Below are 21,182 nucleotides of genomic sequence, written 5' to 3'. Positions count from 1 at the left end.
TCTCTCTCTCTCTCTCTCTCTCTCTCTGTCTCTGTCTCTGTCTCTCTGTCTCTCTCTGTCTCTCCCTCTTCCCACCTCTTCTTTCTCTCCTGTCTGTCTGTTTCTCTCTGTCTCTCAGTAACTAATAACTTTTTTTATTTGCCTTAGTGATCATTTTATCCTTCAAAATGTAAAGAAACAAACAAGTAGAATTCTAATTCTGGATCTGAACTTTGTGGGGGCACTGACCCCTCCATCTTAGAGTTTGTAATAGAGGAGATGAAATCTGGGTATAATCTGACAATCTACTCTCTATTTTGCAGAAGCAGATTTCAAAGAGTTCAGAGAAAGACAGGTAGGATCTTACAGAGTAAAATGCTTTGGAGGAAGTCATCCTTGAGGGGATGGGATATGTTCAAGAATGAAATTCTGAAGAAATAAAGGGGGGAGAGAGAAATCCAATAAGGAGTAAAAATGAGGTTTGTATGAAGAGACCAATATGTATACACAGGGAACTCACCAACCAACCATCTTAAAAGAAAATGCACATGGAGTAGAGGGGGGGAAATGGGCAAAATATGACATTTGAAAAAGTCTTGAAAAACATCAAAAAGGGTAAGTGATGGACTTGTGGTGGGAAAACACTGAGATATCGACTTTGTATGTTATCAGTACACTTTGTAATTAAATCAGCTATGTGGGGAACTCGGTCTCTGTACTTTGTAAAACCAGACTGGACTGGGAAATCCAGTCTTGTCAATTCTCCTTCCTGTGTCCTTATCTCCATTCACATAACTGCTATCCCAGTTCACTCCCTCCCTATCTCTACCTGGACCTCCCTTCCCTCACTCTCAAACATCCCATATTTTACTTCTTTTCCTAGTTTTTTAGTTTGGCTTACTTTCCTTTATTTTGCTTCTTGGTTTTTATTTAGTCATTTAATTTTTCCCTCTTTTTTCCTCTCACAGTTAAGTCATCAAGTAAAATTCCCTTTCCTCTTTTTTAATTTGTTGTTTTATTAGTTTTTAGATTTTTGTTTACCTTTTTCTAAAATGTGTTTCTTTCCCTCATTGTCTTCTCTTTCTGTCAATTCTAGATTTTTTAAAATTCATATCCCTTATATTTAGCACTTATGTAGTGTCTGCATTCTTCATGGAATTCAAGTTACTAAAGTATCTACTCTGTGCTCATTCTTCTAGTTTCTTTCACTGCCTTGTATAGTTTGCCCTCTTTTTTATCTTGCCTCCCTCTTAGAAATAACCATTTCTGCAGGCAATAGAGAAGATACTCTCCAACGGTAGCAGTTTTGCTATGGCACTGAGTGTACAGTTCGTTACTGATCTTTTCCCTCCCCTTGGTTATTTTTTCCCATTTGCCTTGAAATTTCTTGTCTGAGTGCAGACCTCCCAGTCTTCTGGGTGTCCCCTTTGTAGGGTATCTCTTATCAGCGGTGTTCTCTCTCACCACTGCAGCGAGATTTCTTCCTTCCTTTCCTCCGTTTCAAGTCGCTCCTTTTCCCTCCTTGCCCAGTCTCCCACTGGCTCTCTTCCTCCTGAGAGACTAGAGGAGTTAATTTCCCTTTTTTGTTACCCTTTTATTTGATCTGGTACATTACATACTTCCCTCTATCTTCTTCCTCCACCCCCTCCATTGGAGTATTCTTCAACTCTATAATGGAGTCCTGAATAAAAGAAAAAAAACAAATTTAAAAAACCTGTGGGCAGAGCATTGTGAGGCTTAATCCATGTTGTTTCAGGCCTTTTACTCTGTTATTACCTCTATTTCACTTCTGCTTTCACCCTAGTCATCTAGTGTGTATTTTAAAAGAAATATTAATAGTCTCTCTGTTGTTATTTTCTTGTTATTGATTGTTCTGTTTATTTACCCTTCTTGTATTGCTATTGTCTAAGTTGCTTGAGAAACAAATCATTTCTTAGGTGAGATTTTCTTTCCAGGAATGTTTCAAACACCTCTCTTTAATGAATGTCCACATTTTTTTCAATTAATTGTTAAACTCAGATTTGGAAAGTAAGTCACCTTGGATTGCATCTTGACTTCCTTATTATTCCTCTAAATATAAAGGAAAATCAATTTGAATAATGAATACCTGGAGAAGAGAGACCTTTGAAAGTAGGGACAAAACAAAGGGGTAAGGCAATTAGAAGATCTTCCCCACCCCCTAATAAGCCTAAGGGAATTTGAGGACCTTCCCTGATTTGAAAATATACTCTGCCCCCTAATAGGCTAAATGTGGTCGCATGGAGAGTGTGGTGAGAGGAGTTTGCTGAAGGGTGGAGCAGAGCCCACCAGGAGAAGTTTGCTTAGGGGAGGAACACACCTTGTTACTTTGTAATTAGGCAGTGGGTCATGAGGATTGCGATATTCTGTAACCCTAGAGAAGGCTATATATATATATATATATATATATGTATATATATATATATATATATACATACACACACACACATACTTACCTCTGAAGTGAGGTTTTGCTTTGGGGCTCACTTTGGGAAGAGTCGTGTGATTTGGTCCGATGCATTGAGCTCCTTGGTCTTGAAAATCCAGATGTTGGTGCTTCTCTCTCTGGTAACTATGTAGATATGTGATGGTCAGACAGCTAGGAGACCTGTCTGTTGGTTTGCTGAATTGTGTTATTTTCTCTGCTTGTATTTTTTGTCTGCTTATAACTTCTATTTGTATTCTCTGAAGTTCAGGGTGCTGACTTTCCCCTGAGCTAGGTAAATAATATATATTTAATTAAAGTAAGACTGTTAACCCTTTTTGAGTTGCTTTCCTTTAGAAAAGCAGATCAAAGAACCTGTGCTAGCCACCATCCTGGGTATGCTAGGGTGTTCGCTGCTACACAAGGCCAGGCAGGGATGGAAACAAAACTTTACTACTTCACAAATAGAATGATGGATTCCCAGCTGGAAAAGATTTTAAAGGTCATCTAATTCAGCCCCCTCACATGCAGCAACTGCAGGTTGAGAATTCCTGTTATCTACTTGGAAACACTAAATACAGACTCATAAAAGAAACCATTTCAAGAATGCGTATAATTAAACATAATAGAGTATAATATAAATTGTATTCATGAATGACTGGTGAGAGAGAAATGGAGTTACAGAGAGTCAGTGAGTGAATGAATCAATTAGTATTTATTGAACTCCTACTATGTGCCAGCACTCTATTCATTGCTGAGGACACAAAGAGAAGAAAAAAAAATAACAACCCCTGCTCTCAAAGAGCTGATGGTCTAATGATGAGAGACAACATGCAAACAAAATCTGTGTGTGTGCACATATATACACATATATACTTATATGGATGTATATATACATATATATGATAAATTGAGGTGTAATCTCAGAGGGAAGGCACTAAAATTAAGGAGCACCAGGAAAGACTAATTGAAGAAGATAAGTCCTTAGCTAAGACTTAAAGGAAGGGAAGTAGGAGGCAGAGATGAGGAGGAACACAGTTCCAGGCATGGGAGTCAGCCAGTGAAGACATCAGTCAGATAGAGTGTTAAGTGTGAGGAAAAACAAGGAAAACAATGTCAGTAGATCTCAGAATATGTGAAGTGGAGTAAGGCTTAAGAAGATTGAAAAGGCAGATAGCATTCAGGTTATAGAGCTCTTGGAAAAAACAGAGCAATTGGGGAATGGCTAAACAAGGTGTGGTATATGATTGTAAAGAAATGACAAGCAGGATGATTTCAGAAAAACTTGGAAAGCCTTACACATGAACTGATGCAAAATGAAGTGAGCAGAACCAGGAGAACACTGTACACAGTAACAACAATATTATGCAATCATCAACTAGGATAGACTTAGCTATTCTCAGCAATACTACAATTCAAGACAATACCAAAGGACTAATGATGAAGCATACTATCTGCCTCCAGAGAAAGAACTGATGCTGTTTGAATACAGACTGAAGCGTGCTGTTTTTCACTTTCTATCATTCTTTTTCTTTTATTTGAGTCTTCTTATACAAAATGACTAATATGTAAATGTTTTACATGATTACACATCCACAACCTATTTCTTATTACTTACCATCTCAGGGATGGGGGAAGGAAGGGAAGGAGGGAGAGATAGAATTTGGAACTCAAAACTTAAAAAAAAACACACCAAATATAAAAAAATTGTTTTAACTTGTAATGGGGGGGTGTGAATAAAAATAGATTAGAAAAAATATGCCATTACAGAAAACAGGATTTTATATTTGATCTTGGAAATATAAGAGAACTACTGGAATTTATTGAATGAGAGTTGGAGAAGTGTTTCATATGGTCATACCTATGTTTTAGGAAGATCAGTTTGACAATTGAGAGGAAGATGAATTAAGGTCACAATGGGGTGGGACATGGGAGAAGAAGTTTTCTTCAAGTTTTGAGCCATGTCTTAAGGAAAATAAGAGACGTGACTATCTTGCCACTCTTGAGAGTGAGGAAGAAATAATTTAAATAAAATTATGCCAGATGTTTGGAAACACTTGCTGTGTTTTCCCCAGGTCCTTCAAGAAGATTTTACTCTATAACCTCTCCAATTGAGCCAACAACATGTTGGTAAATGGTAAAAGGAAGAAATCCCAGAGTGTGCTTTTTATGTGTCAGAAAAGAGGGTTTTCTGGAAAAACTTCAGAAATTATAATACACTTACTATTATATTTATCTATATACACATATACATATGCACTTATACACATATATGCATAATAAAATATATATATATATATACATATATATATATATATCCACATTTCACTCTGTGGAGTAAAAGGGTAGGCAGACTGAAACATAAAGCAGCAACTGAAGTAACTTTTTGATATTCCATCTTTCTACTACCTATTACTCTAATGAGAAAGGGATTTTACTGTTTTTCTGACTAAGGCTAAATTACTTGAAGGGCAGGTGGACATTTTACCTGATGGCTTGGAAAGATACAGCATTTGTACTTTCTCAGTCTTTCTAGGAAAAGCAAGAGAACGGTGTTGTCCCTAGAAATTCTGTCTAGTACAAGCCTCAAAAACCCCCATGTACTTAAGGAATGATTCAAGCAAAATAAACTAATGAGTCTGTACCTTGGACTGACTCATATTATTAATAGACATAAGCCTTGGTAAATCACTAGTATTGGTGGCCATAGAATTTAGACCTAGAATTCTCTCTCTCCTTTCTCTTCTGCCCAAAGTGACATATCCTGTCCAAAGGACATATTTGGTCCTCTTTTCCTTAATCATTGCAATATTAGTCTTGCTTCAGCCATGCCTCCATCCTTCTCTTCTCTCCTGTTTTACCTTCTATCCCACACCTCATCCTCAGAAAACTCCCTGTCTTTCCAAGTAATAATCAACTAACCTAATTATACTCTGACATGCTAAAGGAGAAGATGATAGCTTGTACTACCCTTAGAACAGGACATGCAGGGCCCCTGCTCTGCCTCGGTGCCTCAAAGGGCCCCTCTTTTTGGAGGACATCATTCATCATAAACACAACACATGTTTAAGTAAAAATTAAATATAAAGGAAAAAATTATAAATGACCTGCCCAACCAGGCAATTACCTTATATGTGTGGGATATTGTAAAACCAAGCATGAGCAGCTTTCCAGAGGACTGCTGCTGTGAATAGCTTCAAGGCACTGATTACATAGTATAGTGAACTCTCTATTTATTCAGTAATAAACTAAGACAAAACATTGACAGAAACCAAAGTACAGCATTCACAATGTTATGACATAACAAGTTATCACTAAACTGGCCACATAGTTTTCACCAAAGTGGCCACAGTTTTAAGCAAAAGATATCATTCAGTAAGTCCTTAATTCAAGTATGCTTAAGGAGCAAGCCTCCTTAAGGGACACAAAGTACAAAGGTCAAAGTTCTCCACCCTTAGTAAATCACGATCTTCTCAGTCACCATTAATTACCCAAGAAGAGGTCTTTTCATCTTGACTCGAGGCTGGCTCTCTGCTTCCGTGGTTCCTCTTTCATGATCCTAGTTACTGCCCAAATCTACCCAACTATCACCTGGATTCAAAGGCAGGAAGCTCTCAACTTCTTGTCCAGCTCCTTGTCCAATTCCTCCTCCAGTACCTGTTCCATATGGAAACTCACAGTGTCCAGTCCACCTCAAGTCCTTCACAGTTCCTGTTTCTGGGAAGACAAAGCTTAACAGAGCCAAAACAGCATTCATTCACATTGCAGGCACCATCATCAATTCACTATCTGCCTGTGAAATCAATAGAGACCCACAAACAAGGTCCAAGAGGTCAACACAAATCATCAGTAAAGTCTCAGGACCTCCAAATCCCTCCTCCAGGACTTGTGTAAACAGATAACCAGAAAATCCTCTTTCAGGGCTTCCAGCAGGGTCATGGGGCTTCTGTACAAAGTATCACAAACAAACATCAACACAGACAGAACAGACAAACATAGACTGCTGGGATACCACAAGTTTTCTCCTTAATTCTGCCACCACAAGAGCTCCCTTCTCAATTCTTCTCAATTCTGCTCTCTCCAGCCTGGGCCTCTCCTTATATACGGTCATTAGCTCCTCCCCTTCCTATTGCATATGCAACAGGGGTCCACAAGCTCTGAGGTTCATAAGTTCTAGGGTTCACAAGTTGTGGGATTCATGAGTTCTGTTTCTCAACAAAGACTTGATATAATCATGGGCAAGGCTTAAAAGAAATTTGAATTGCAACAAGGCGCTAAATAATTAAATAGCTGAAACAAGGTTTTAAGTACTTCTTTGCTTGTCATTACTGATATATTATATAGGATATAGAAACATCTGACTAAACTTCAATTAAGCCAGCCAGTTTTCTTGGATTTTATGTAGCATGAAGGTGACCCTTTGTGTGTGGTGGAATATGGAAAAGCTTCTGATTGGGAGGTGAAGTCAGTTGTCTTTTCTGTAAGTGTGACAAGCTCAATTTAGAGATTTATGGTCTCCATTTTTCCACTCTCAGTTCTGTTAGGTTGAGCTGTTAGGGCTTGTCCAAGAGAGTTCAAATAGATATGCACACACCGTTCCCCCCGACCCCCCAGACTCGGCAGACCCACAATCCCTAGATTTTGAGGTGGATATGAAAGGAGGGATGCCCAGAACACTTAGTTCGTTGGCCTGGTACAAAAGTCCCTCAAGTGTCCCCTAGCATCTCACAGGATATAGGACCTAGAAAAGGGGCTGAGCTGGATATGAATGATTATCTGCTACCCCAGCATAACTTCTCTGGCCATTTCAGAGCCCTCTGTGTCTTCCAGGCTCTGTCAGCATGGTAGAGAAAAATGACATGGCCAAACCTCTCCAATAACAGAATGAGGTAGTTAAGTGAAGGAATAATTCTCCTCCAAATGTCTCTTCCCTTCTCACACCCAAGTATCCAACAGGGACATAATAATTATCAAACATTTACATAATATTTTAAGGTTTGCAAAGTGTTTTGTGTTTGTGTGTGTGTGCATGTAGGTGTACTCCCATTTAATCTTCACAACAATGCAGGGAGGTAGGAGCTATTGTTATTATTCCAGTGTTACTGGAAAAGGAAGGAAACAGAATGAGAAAGGTTAAGTGACTTCTCAGGGTCACAAAGCTAGTGTCTCAGACAAGATTCAAATTTATGTCTTCCTGAGTCCAAGACCACTGCACCACCTAGACTAGATATCTGAATTACTGTCTTTGAAACAGTAGGGAATAGCAAGATTTGTTTAATGAGACTCTAATCCCTCTTCTTTTATTTCCACAAAGCTAAAAGCAAGCCCATTCTGAAAGCCTATTGGTTGGGCCTGACACCCAAAAGCAGTCAGATCTACAAAGAATAGGGGTTCACATAGCTTTACAAAGCCAGGCTGAGGGAAAGAAAATTTTCTGTCTTTTCAGAAGGTGACCTGAATTGTGTGAGAGGCACAATAGGACCTGTGCCCTAAATGGATGCTGGACCTCACTTCAAATCCTCCCATTTCTCATATTGCTTTGCTAGTTCTCAGTCTCACCCCAGAGAACAAAAAACTTATTAGAGCCCTTTGATGACGGGGCACACTGCAGGAAGCAGGGATTTTGAGGAATATTTTATACAGAAAGATGGGTAAAACAGAGGATGTCCCTCTCTGTTCCTTTTTATTATCACTTTTCCTTTTTCCTATTATCTCAATTAAGTTATTTTTACTAGTCTAAAAAAAAGAAATAGTAAGACTTTGATCTGGAAACACCCTTTTTCATTCTCCATTGTTTTAGGAAGTGGGGTTGGACGGCAGGACTAGAAGTAGTTGCTTCTAATCTGCAGAGAGGCAGATTTCAGGCCTTGTAAGAAGCTACTGAGGTTGAGTGGGCCTATAGCATGTGGGCCCCTGACATATGCTTGCAAGCTATGGAACAGCGAGTCACTTAAATTCTCAATACCCCACGTCAGTATTCCAACTATTTTGACGGTGAATTTCATTAGGAAAAATTTGGTTTATTTATAAATTATAAGCATATTTGACTGTAGTGACATGTTACAAAATGAAACATACAAAAATAAATATTAAAATGAGATGAATGAAATAAACATTTTATGAAATATTTTATTCTTTAATGATATAAAAATGTTTTTTAATTGTTATTGTTGAATTGTTTCAGGGGGTTTTCCTGGCAAAGATACAGGAGTGGTTTGCCATTTCCTTTTCCAGTTCACTTTACAGATGAGGAAACTGAGGCAAACAGGGTTAAGTGGCTCGCCCAGGGTCACACAACTAGTGTCAAAAGCCATGTTTGAACTAAGGTCTGCCTGACTCCGAGATGGGCATTCTATCTACTCTCTCCATCTAGCTACCCTTCATTATTTTTTAAAATCTTTAAATATTAAATATTAAAAGCACACTCTCTTTGTTCTGTATTATTTCTTGGAACTTCTAACATGCCTCACTTTGGCTGTTTCAAAATTTGGGGCATTTAAACTGCATTATTAAAAATAAGTCACTATTTGTTAACATTTGTTTTTAAAATATAATCATTAATGTTATGACTGTGACTGTAACAAGCCTAAATTTAAAAATTCTCTAACTTAAGAGGGAGCAAATTCTTGGTTTCCATTGTGTATGCACTGAAGCCCATCATTTGTGTACGATGTTGTACTCTCTCACATATGTTTGCTATACTAGAGGATAGTTTGTGAATAGATTGGAATACTTTGATTTTGTACATTTCATGTTTGCATGTTTAAGCTATTGCAAACAACAGTGTGGAAAAGAGTGTAGCGTAATTTTTTTTTTTTGCTTTTTTTTGGGGGGGGGCAAAGGCCGGGCAATTGGGATCAAGTGGCTTGCCCAAGGTCACACGGCTAGTATTAAGTGTCTGAGGACAGATTTGAACTCAGGTCCTCCTGACTCCAGGGCCAGTGCTCTATTCACTGCACCACATAGCCACCCCGGTAGTGTAATTTTTAACATGAAATATATTACAAGTTTGTTTCATCAGTTGAAACATAAGTTCCAACTTACATATTTTTAAAATTATACTTTTAATACATTTCATATATTCAACAAAAGGAGTTATTTTTATTTCAAAAAAGCTATTGTAGATGAGATTTCACAACACAGCGCTATAAAACATGAGTGTCAATGTTACATCCTCTGGGGGGTTTGTACCGCCAACAGAACAAATCGCATTTAAAAATAATGATTTAAACTTTAGCATATGACCCAGCATTTCTTTTTAAATTATCTATTTTTACACACACACACACACACACACAGTTCTAGAACAGAGCTCTGGTGGATGAAAAGTTTTAATTCACTGTTTTATTTTTGACACATATTGATTAAAAAACCACAAAACTTTCAATTTTCTTAGACTAGGTTAATATTGAGAAGGATAAAAAGCTATCAGAACAGTTAGGTGGCAGAGTAGATAGAAGGCTAGGCTTGTGCCATGGGAATGGACATTTGAAGATCTTCCCTGGCCCTTAATAGACCTAGGGAGGAGTTTGAAGACTTTTCCTGCTTTGAAAGTAAACTATGTCAGAGCTAGCCAGACAGCGAGGGAGAGAGAGGACACTCAGACAAGGAGATAGAGAGGTTTGTAAGTAAATATTGATCTTATATTGGTTTGTGGAAAGGCTAAGCAATGCTGTGGCTCTCAGCATTATTATGGTTTCTGAATATCTTTGGTACTGTGATGGAATAGGCTTACTGGTTTGGGGATTTGGTTTTCTGGTGTCTAAATAAATGCTTCAATTCTATCCTCTACCTGGACAGTTTGGTATATTTTGTAATCAAACGTCATGCAATACTTATAGTCACAGTCTTTATCGTGATCATGGGTTCTGTAAATATTGCATTGGTGCTACAGCTTGGAATTAGGAAGACTCACCATCATAACTTCAGAACCAGTCTCAGAACCCACTAGCTATGTGACCTTGGGCAAGGCACTTGTCCCTGTTTGCTTCCGTTTTTCATCTGTAAAATGATTTTATGAAAGAAATGGCAACCCGCTCCAGTATCTTTGCCACCAAAACTCCAGATAGGGTCACAAAGAGACAGACACAACAACAGTCAGAAGACTGTCAGTGAAGGCAAATGCTGTGAATCAGGACTTGGTTTATAGTTTTCTTGATTGACTAAACTTAAGAAAGTGATGGAGAAAATGTTTATAATTCAGATTAAATTTAAAAGTGTCTCATGTGTATTTTTTGTCATTCCTTACACATTTTCAGAGAGTTATTCCTTCAAACCTTCACAAGCACGTTCCTGGATGCTCCTCAGCATATTCTGACTTTTGGGTACCACTTATTGAATGATGTCGAAAATGCTTTCTGAAAATCAAATTATGGATATTTGTGGCATGTTCAGAGGCTTTGGGCACTAAAATGAAAATTATTTTCTTAGAATATAGGATGGATAGGGTTGTACATAGCCAGGAAGATGGATGGGAGGATTCACTTTTTAATGGACAGTTGCGGGAATATTAACACCAGCCATAGCATTGCCCACAATAGTAATCACATTTAAACAAATCATTTTAGCTCTATATGCTTCATTGATTTAAAACACAATGCTTTTTATGAAGAGGTGGATAACATAAACTAGTTATTATAAATCTTCATCAATAGACCTCACTTGGGAGACAGAGACAAGATAGTGGAGTAAAGACAGGGACTAACCTGAGCTCTCCTCCAACCTCCTCCAGCTTGGAAGGTCAGCAAGAAAGGCCTATTGTACCAGGGTGCAAGTTGAGTGCAGTCCAGCACAGACCGGGCCCCATCCTGGAGCAGGCCTAGGGGTGACAGCAGTGGCTGTGGATGGAACTCAGGGGGTTGAACAAGTGGTCAGAAGGAGATTACAGGGGTTTTCTTGCTGGTACTGAGGCAAGGCTGTGTTATGTGCTCCACATTTGGATCTGGGTCTCAGTCTCAGGGAGAGGAGGAATACTGGCACAGCAGAGCTTGCAGCAGCAATGGAGGGAGAGCCCTCCTCCCAATTCTAGAGCAGAACAGAGTGCTTGTGGCTGAGCATGGACCAGGGTACAAGACAGGAGAGAAATGACACCTCTCCTTAGCTCACACCACCTTGGAAGAACTGAAGACTTACAGGTCACTAGAAGTAACTCTGAAAGCAACTGCACAAAACTCCTGAAGCTTGGGACGGTGTGCCCTCCACCCTGGAAGCAGAACACGACCTTAACAAAGAATTAAAAGTCAAGTAAGAGACTGGGAAAATGAGCAAACAATGGGAAAAAAATCTGACTATGATGACAAGGAAGATCAAAATACATACTCAGAAGATAATAAAGTCAAAGCTCCTACATCTAAAGCCTCCAAAAACATATGAATTGGTGTCAGGCAATCAAAGAGCTCAAAAAAGATTTTGAAAATCAAGTAAGAGAGGTATAAGAAAAGTTGTGAAGAGAAATGAGAGTAATGCAAAAAAAATATGAAAAACAAGTCAACAGCTTAGTAAAGGAGACACACAAAAATACTGAAGAAAATAATATCTTAATAAAAGGACTAGACCAAATATTAAAAGAGGTCCAAAAGCTCACTGAACACTTAACAATTAGAATTGAGCAAATGGAAGCTAATTACTTTATGAGAAATCAAGAAACTATAAAACAAAACCAAAAGAGTGAAAAAATATAGAAGGCAATGTGAAATATTTCATTAGAAAAACAACTGACCTGGAAAATAAACCCAAGAAAGAAAAAATTTCAATTATTGGACTATTTGAAAGCCATCATCTTTCAAGAAATTATCATGGAAAACTACCTTGATATTCTAGAACCAGAGGGGAAAATAGAAATGAAAAGAATCCATGATCACTTCCTCAAAGAGATCCTAAAATGAAAACTTTCAGGATTATTGTTCCCAAATTCCAGATTTCCAAGATCAAGGAGAAAATATTGCAAACAGTCAAAAAGAAACAATTAAATCATCATGAAACCACAGTGAGGATAAGACAAGGTTTAGTAGCTTCTACATTAAAGGTTTAGAGGTATTGGAATACAATATTCTGGAGGACAAAGGAGTTAGGATTGCAACCAAGAATCATCTACCCAAGAAAACTGAGTGTAATCCTGCAGGAGAAAAAATATATATTCAATGAGAGAAAGGACTTTCAAGAATTCTTGATGAAAAGACCAGAGCTGAATGGAAAATTTGACTTTCACATACAAGACTCAAGAGAGCAAAAAAAAGGTAAACAGGAAAGGGAAATTATAAAGGATTTAATAAGCTTAAACTGTTTACATTCCTACATAGAAAGCTGATATTTGTCATTCATAAGACCTTTTCTGTTATAGGGTGGCTAGAAGGAGAGTATATAGACCAACACACAGGTGTGAATAAATGTGAAAGGATGACATCTAAAAAATAAAATTAAGGGATAAGAGCAGAATGTACTGGGAGAAAGAGAAAGGGAGAGGTAGAATGACGTAAATTATCTCATATAAAAGAGGCAAGAAAAAGCTTTTACAGTGAAGAGGTTTGAGGGGAAGTCAGTGAACCTTACTCTCATCAGAATTGGCTGAAAGAGGGAATAGCATACACATGCAATCGGGCATAGAAATCTGTCTTACACTACAGGAAAGTAGGAGGGGAAGGTGATAAGATTGGGAATGGGTTAATAAGGAACAGGCTGAAAGAACAGAGAAAACAGGATAAATGGGAGGGATAGGATGGAGGGAAATACAATTAGCAATAATAATTGTGAAAAAATTTGAAGAAAATTTCTCTGATAAAGGCCCCATTTCTCAAACATAGAGAACTGAGTCAAATTTACAAAATAAGAGCCATTCCTCAATTGATAAATGATCCAAAAATATGATCAGTTTTTAGATGAAGTTATCAAAGCTCTCTATGGCCATGTGAAAAAAAACTCACTATCAACTGGAGAAATGCTAATTAAAACAGTCTTGAAGCACCGGCCCCAGAGTCAGGAGAACCTGAGTTTGGTTCTGGCCTCAGACACTTAACACCTACATAAAAAAAAAAAATAACACTAGCATGTAACCTTGGGCAAGTTACTTAACCCCAATTGTTCTCCAAAAGGGAAAAACAAACAAACAAACCAACAAAAAAAATACAAATCTTGAGGTACTACTTCATACCTATTAGACTGGTTAATAGCATAGAAAAGGTAAATATTAAATGTTAGAGGAGATGTGAGGAAAATGAGACATTAATGCATTGTTGATGGAGTTGTGAACTGATTAAATCATTCTGTAGAGCAATTTGGAGCTATGACTAAAGGGCTATGAAACTATGCACACCTTTTCACCTAGCAATACCACTACTAGGTCTGTATCTCAAAAGAGATAAAAAAAACAAAAAGGTAAAGGACCTATATATACAAAAATATTTATGGCAGTTCTTTTCTAGGGGCAAAGAATCAGAAATTGAGGAGACACCTATCAATTGGAGAATGGCTGAACAAATTGTGGTATGTGATTATGATGAAACACTACTGTACTATAAAAAATGATGAATAGGATGCTCTTGGAAAAATCTGGGAAGACTTGTATAAATTGATGCAAAGTGAAATGTACTGTGTACAAAGTAGCAGTAATATTGATGGGGGATGGCAATAGATTATACAGAAACTCTGATCCTTACCAAAGACCAGAATGCCTGTGATTCAGTCTGGAAAAGAATTCAGTAGGTCCAAGCAGACTTGGAGTCAGAATTGTAAAAGTTTATTGTACACTTCACAGCGGGCAAGAGTTCTTAGAGAACCTGCAAACTTAAAGAAGATATAGGCATAGTTTTAAGGAGTCTAGGCAATAAATCAGGTGACAATTATACTAACTAGGTGAGTAAGGGTGGGATTAGGGAGGAATTAAGGAGTGGTCAGTGCTTAAAGGGACATGTACTTTTTATGTCAACTGCGCAGGCATATTGCCCATAATTCACTGGGAAATAGCCCAAAGGGGGGGCTACCTGGATGTGCGGTAAGTCAGCTAGCAGTCAAGGGCTGACTGAGAAGTGCCCAGTCTGCCACCCATCAGTGTCATGTTTGACAAGATTGATGTCTGGGAGCCAAGGCTAACAGAGACTCAGTGTGTGGATAATAGGCTAAGGAGTTAACCCAGAGATAGGGTCCTGAAGGAGTCATAGAGCAGCTACACACTATACTAAGGGGAGATAACATTTGCCTAAGCTAAAATGTTTATAGATGGTTTAGTGAAGGATTCATAGGTGTAGCTTGTTATTGTTCCAAGCAGAGATAACCAGTTCATGAATTGTTGCTGGGCAGAGTGCTGCCAGGGGGAATGGGCAGAGTTAATGCTCTGAGGCTGGCAGGGGAGGGGGGGAATGTGATTTTACAGACTGGTTTTACAAATTTATTTTACAAACCGATGTTACAAACTGATATTACAGACTGATGTTACAAACTAATATTACAGACTGATATTACAAACATAGATCCCAAGGACCCATCAATATTGTAAGATGATCAGCTGTGAATGACTTAAATATTCTCAGCAATACAATGATCCAAGACAACTCTGAAGGACTTATGATGAAAAATGCTATCCATCCCCAAAGAAAGAACTGATAGTGTCTGAATACAGATTAAAGCACAATTTTTAAAACTTTCTTTATTTTTCCTGAGTTTTTTTGGTCTGTTTTCTTTTAGTATAACCTATATAGAACTGGCTGTCTTCTCTATGAGGGTGTGGGGTGAGAAAGGGAGAGAATTTGTGGCTCAAAGTTTTAAAAATGAATGTTAAAATTGTTTTTGCATGTAACTGGAAAAAAAATAAAATAAATTAAAATTTTAAAGTATATACCTCACTTGGGTCCATGGATTTTGTAATACAATTTTTAATAATAAAATTATTTAGATAAATTATATAGATAGAGGCCTTGCAACAATAAATATTTGCCAAGGTAATTTTCTTCTCAGGGCTTTTTCTGTGAGATAAAGGGGTTGAATTAGATGTCCTGGCAACCCTTCAGCTCTAAATCTATGGTCCTAAAATCCTATGTAGTAAGTATGAGATGGCAGATTAATGGAAAAGAGACTCAAATAAAATAGAGGATGGAATAGAAGGATATGATATAGAAAATCCTATCTTCATTCTAAAATAATGATAAAACAGAGAATATAATCAAGCTTTATGAAGCTATGACAAATACGGTTTGAGCAAACATGGACTAGCTTCCTAAATTGCAGAATTCTAGAGTTTGGGATCAACATGATTTGAGAAAGAGAAGTTTATGATGAATAGAGGGAATTCTACTTACCACGGTGGAGTCTCCATCCATTCCCATGTAAGATTCTCATGATCTAAGAGATGATGTTGCTGTTCAGTTGTGTCCCACTCTTTGTGACCCCCATCTGGGGTTTTCTGGCAGAGAGACTGGAGTGGTTTGCCATTTCCTTCTCCAGTCCATTTTACAGATAAGAAAACCGAGACAAACAAGGTCAAGTGACTTGACCAGAATCACACATCTATCGAGTGTCTGAGGCCAGATTTGAGCTCAGGTCTTCCTGACTCCTGTCCCAACACTCTCCACTGTACCATCTAGGTTAAAAGATGGATAATGATTCCAAAATGGTTTAGATCAAATTAATAAATGATCCGTAGTGGGTTAAGGAGGTAAAGTATAAGCTTTTGAGATGAACTTAAAGGAATCCTACAGAGTGCCTTTTGCTGACAGACAGTCTTGGGTTTGAATTGACCTTAGTATAACAATTGTGTGTCTGCAATTCTGATAGCAGGGCTAGGAAACCCTTTGTGTCTGCAAGAAGTAAACAGGACCTCCTTAGCTCAGGGAAGGTCATTCTCACTCCTTAAGAAAGAGCCTCTTTGCCTAGGCTTCCTCTCCCCTTCCCATTGCCTATGTAACCTTTAAAGCCATAATCAGATCCTCTCTAGAAAAAAAAAGAAAGATATACAAAGATCTATATCAACAGACAGAAATAACCCGCAGCGACACCTAGTACAAACTCCTTATTTTACAGATGAGGAAACTGAGGCATATGGTGGCTGAAGTGAACATTTCAAACTCGATGACCCTTGCATACCTCAAGTGAACATGTCCAAAACAGGACTCATGATCTTTTCTCCATTTTCAGCAAGGGAGCTGAGATCAGTCCACCTTCATTCTTCAGATTTCACCCACTGTCCCAGTCGGCTTCTCTCTTCCCTTCCTTTTCCTCTGCCTTTAAGTTCCTTAAAGACAAAGACTGTCTTTTCTTTTTGCTCATGTGTATCCCCATTGCTTAGCACAGTGCCTGAAACATAGTAAACACTTAAGAAATACTGAGTTTGTTGGCTTAAATTGACTTAATTTGCCCCAAGGTCACCTAGGTCAGAGACCAGATTAGAACCCAAATTGTTTTACTTCACAGACACCACCACTCCTTCTACTGCACCATACATTGTGCCTTCCTCAAATACACACTATAACATGGTTCCAACTAATCATGCAATGCTGATTAATTGTAGTTTCATCATGAATGTTTGGTTGTATTTTTGTCTTGGGAAACACGTCAGATTCTTCCCTTCTCAGCGGGAACATGTTTTCAAGAGGGCTGGTCCCACAAGCCTTGTCTGTGGACAGTCCAAAATCCATTTTCATTTTTTTCATTAAATTCTCATTTGTAACTTTCATTCAAAGATAATGACAGCATGTTCAAGTGTGTACATTCAGTATTTTCATAAGCAAGAGACCTTTTTTCAACAAAGAATGATTAATTACATTTATTACCCAAGAGTTCTTGCACTATTGTAACTTGCAAAGTTCTTACAATTGTAATATAAAAAATAACACAGCCCAGAGATTCAAGATACATGGCTCTGTCATCATCACATCTTTACTTCATTTTGTGGGGGGTTTCTCAGTATTAATCTGTCATTGCTTTGATGTGAAGATCTCTTTCTACTGATGCAACTTGACAACTTTTCTGTAACTGAGTCTTAAAGGTTTGTCCAGGGAACTTAGAGGTTCAATGACTTGCCAAGGATCCATGGCAAATTGTATGGGTCAAAGGAAAGACTTGAATCCAAACCTTCTTGACTTTCAAGGCCTGCCTTCTGCCCTCTATGCCCTGCTGCCTTGCTTTATTTTCACAAAAACTGCTAAATTTCTAACCCAACCCCATCAAAACCTTCACTCTAGTATGAGAGAATAAAAATAAAGATAATTTGTTGGCAATCAGTTGTTCAGTTGTGTCCAACTCTTTGTGACCCTATTTGGGGCTCTCTTGGCAAAGACATTGGAGTGATTTGCCATTTCCTTCTCCAGCTCATTTTATAGAGGAAGAAACTGAGACAAAAATAAAGGAAATAAAGTGGTATGAATCTCCTGCCTGTTGTTCCATTGTCCTTCTTTGGTTTGGATGAATCTAATGTGAACCTGCCAGGAGCTGAGCTCCTGCATTACAAGCACTTTACAAACCTTAAAGTGTCATATAAATGCCAGTTGTTATTGTTGTTTTGTTCCTGAACTCAAGTGTAATGCCTGTAAAACATCCCTGAGGACTGCTACTGTGAATAATTTTAGTCTAATTTAGGTCTAATCGCATAGTATAATAAACTCTCTATTTGGAACTAAATATTGTTCAATAAAGTAAAGCATAACATTCATAGCAACACCCTTAAGCAAAACATAGCATTCAATATACATATATACTTACATATATGTCATATGGCACATTGCATTCAATAGCATTCCCCAAAATATTTGTTTACACATTTGGGGGGTCCCAGGTTATGGTCTTCCCTAGCACAACACATTATACAGCATATATCATTGCATCTCCAAAATCAGGGGGTCCCAGGCTGGGGTCTTCCCTAGCACAATATATCCTTAAGGCGTGGCAGAAAATACCACACCATCCACCCCAAGGTCACTGTAAGAACAATCTCCTTAATCAATAAAAGTGTCCAAGTAAAATCCTCTTTCATCTTAACTCAAGGTTTACTTCCAAGCCCCATGGCTCTTCCTTTGTGGGCTGACCACTCCTGACTCTCACCTGGATTCATATGTAGGCAGCTCTCTGCTCCTGCTCCATGTCTCAGCTCATGGGAACTGCTCCACTCCAAGCTCTCCTTTCTCCTGCCTGACTGCAGGCTCCAGGGATCTTCTGCCTCTGGGAAAACAAAGCTTAACAGGGCAACAACAATACTGACATATACCACTAGCATTGTCATCACAATTCACCTCAAAGTCCAGAGGCTCTTTATTAATAGCTCAATTTACTCTAGCAGCTCTCAAAAAGTGCTTAAGCTAAGCCTCCTTCCCATAGGCAGGTTTCTGTCCTACAGCTTTATTCACTTTCAAAGTTCAGAGACTCTGCCAGCAAGTCTCCACCCTCAGAGGTCTCCTCTCCACTCCTCAACTGTTTCTCTCTCTGAGTACTGTGTCAGTCTCTCACTACTGGCTGCTTTCTCAACACTGACTAGAGCCCACATTTACATATAGAGCCCTCTTGCACCTTTCTGATTGGCTCAGCAGAGACATGTAAGACTGAGACTGGGAAACTGAATAACACACACAGAAAACCATTTAAAAAAATCCCTCTCTGCTTGTCATTACATCAAGGTAGCAAGTTTTTGTCCCCTTCTCAGACTCTAGGGAAGAAGGAAAGGTTTTACCATCCCAGGACTGAATGGCCAACAAAGATCTCACAGCTGGATGTCTAAGCAATAATAACACTATTAATAATAATATCTAGCATTTATATGCCAGGCATTACACTAAGCACTTTACAAAAATTATTTTGTTTGATCCTTACAATAACCCTGGGAGATAGGTGTTAATATTATTCCCATTTTACAGTTGAGAAAACTGAGGCCAACAGCAGTTCAGTGATTTGCACAAGATCCCATAGCTAGTGAGTATCTAAGGCTGTATTTGAACTCAGGTCTTCCTGACTCCAGGAATTTATTATTATTTATTGTATTTTTATATTTATTATATTATTTCAGCTACTAGTTATTTTCTAGGCCTACTTTCAAGCATTAGGAAGTTGCCTTGGAGCAGATGTTCGTCATTTTGGAGGTTAGAAGAAGCTGATCTGAGTATGTTGAAGAAAGGAGCATGGTACAACCTAGCCCTGATTCAGAGTACTCTGAAACATGTGAGGAGGTTCCTGCCAATGGGAAAACTGAATCAGTAGCTGCAGAGTAGAGAGGACTGATAATAGGAAATTGGAAGGAATGAGGAGAGTAATGAGTGTGAGGGGGAGGATTCAGTGAATGCGTCCTGGAGAAAGAGAACCAGTGATGATGGGTGAGTCAGTTGGACAAGCTGAACTTTTTTTTTGGCTAGTTTCTGTTTTTAATTCCTTTTTAATGGATACTGTATTGGATAGGGGAGGGATATACTTGGAAATATTTTTTAAAAAGAGTCAATTTGTTGACAGTATTGGGGAGAGGGGAGGATACAGATTGTACTTATGATTTCATCAATATAAAGAGCTTCCTGGGAGGAAATTTCTCTACCAATGACTAGAAGCAACTTGGGCACTTTGAATAGTTGCCTGGGAGCATTGACTGATTCCATGACTTGTCCAGGGTCACTCCATTGCTGGATGTCAGAGGCAGGATGTGGATCTAGGTCTTTCTGACTACAAGCTATGATGCCAATAAATATAATAAAAAAGAAAAAGTGAATGGGTAAAACTGAGCACTAGGATAAATGCAAAACTGATGAACTTCATGTATATATTTAATCCTAATGGCAGAGAGACTATATATGGCACCATATGTATCAACCTGGAGAACAGGTCTATTGAATTATTCTGCTTTCATCCTACTAACAAATCAGTGTTTTCCGAGCTCCTCCTGGTAGAAAGGCTCTTAACCTTGAGTCTGAACACCCTAAGGGGCTCATGAATTGGGAGGGAAAAGTACATATATGATTGGTTTCCTTTCTAGTCCCATAAATTTTATTTTATGCATATAGAAAAAATATTCTATGAGAGCGTCCATAGGCTTCACCAAGACACCAAAGAGGCCACAACATAAACTAAATCAAGAACCTCTGTCCTAGCCTGTTTTGGGAAGAGAGTGACCATCCCCCTCCCCCAGGATGGGTAAGTGGCTAGGGCACAGAATGATGTAGGACAGGAAGACTTCCACCTATGGCATCTGGCTGATGGAGCACCTGTGTTTTCTTGGTGTTAATTATTATGCCAAAATTAGCACAAGCAGCAAACTTTGTTTCATCTCAACTTCACAGACTTCATTGAATACACAATCATCTGCAAACAGAAAATCATGTACCATCACTCCCTCTGCTTTGGTCTTGACTTGTAGCCTTTTCAAGTGGGAGAATTTACCAGCTACCAAGGTAGTTCACCTTGATTCCATGTTCATCCTTATTGAAGGCATTTGACAACATAGCTGGAAACATCATGCTAAAAAGCACGGGAGTAGGCACACCGCCTTGTTTCACTCCATTGGTGCCTGGGAAAGCAGGAGAGCATTGTCCATTATACAAAACCTGGGCAAGTACACCGTCATGAAATTGATGCACAATGCTGATGAACTTCTCTGGGGAACCAGATTTTGACATAATTTTCCATAAGCCCTCATGACTGACAGTATCAAAGGCCTTGGTCAGATCTACAAATGTGTACAGACTTATGTTTTGCTCCTGAAATTTCTCTTGGAGTTGTCAGGCAGAACACACTATATTGACAATTCCTCAGTCGTTTCTTTTTTTTTTCTTTTTAAAGGTGGGAAGGCAGGGCAATTGGGGTTGAG

The sequence above is a fragment of the Petaurus breviceps genome, unplaced genomic scaffold, assembly GCF_028583685.1.
Source record: "Petaurus breviceps papuanus isolate PSGF00001 unplaced genomic scaffold, PetGlider_PUasm1.0 419, whole genome shotgun sequence".
In the NCBI taxonomy this organism is placed as follows: domain Eukaryota; kingdom Metazoa; phylum Chordata; class Mammalia; order Diprotodontia; family Petauridae; genus Petaurus; species Petaurus breviceps.
Note: the sequence above shows the minus strand (reverse complement) of the source record.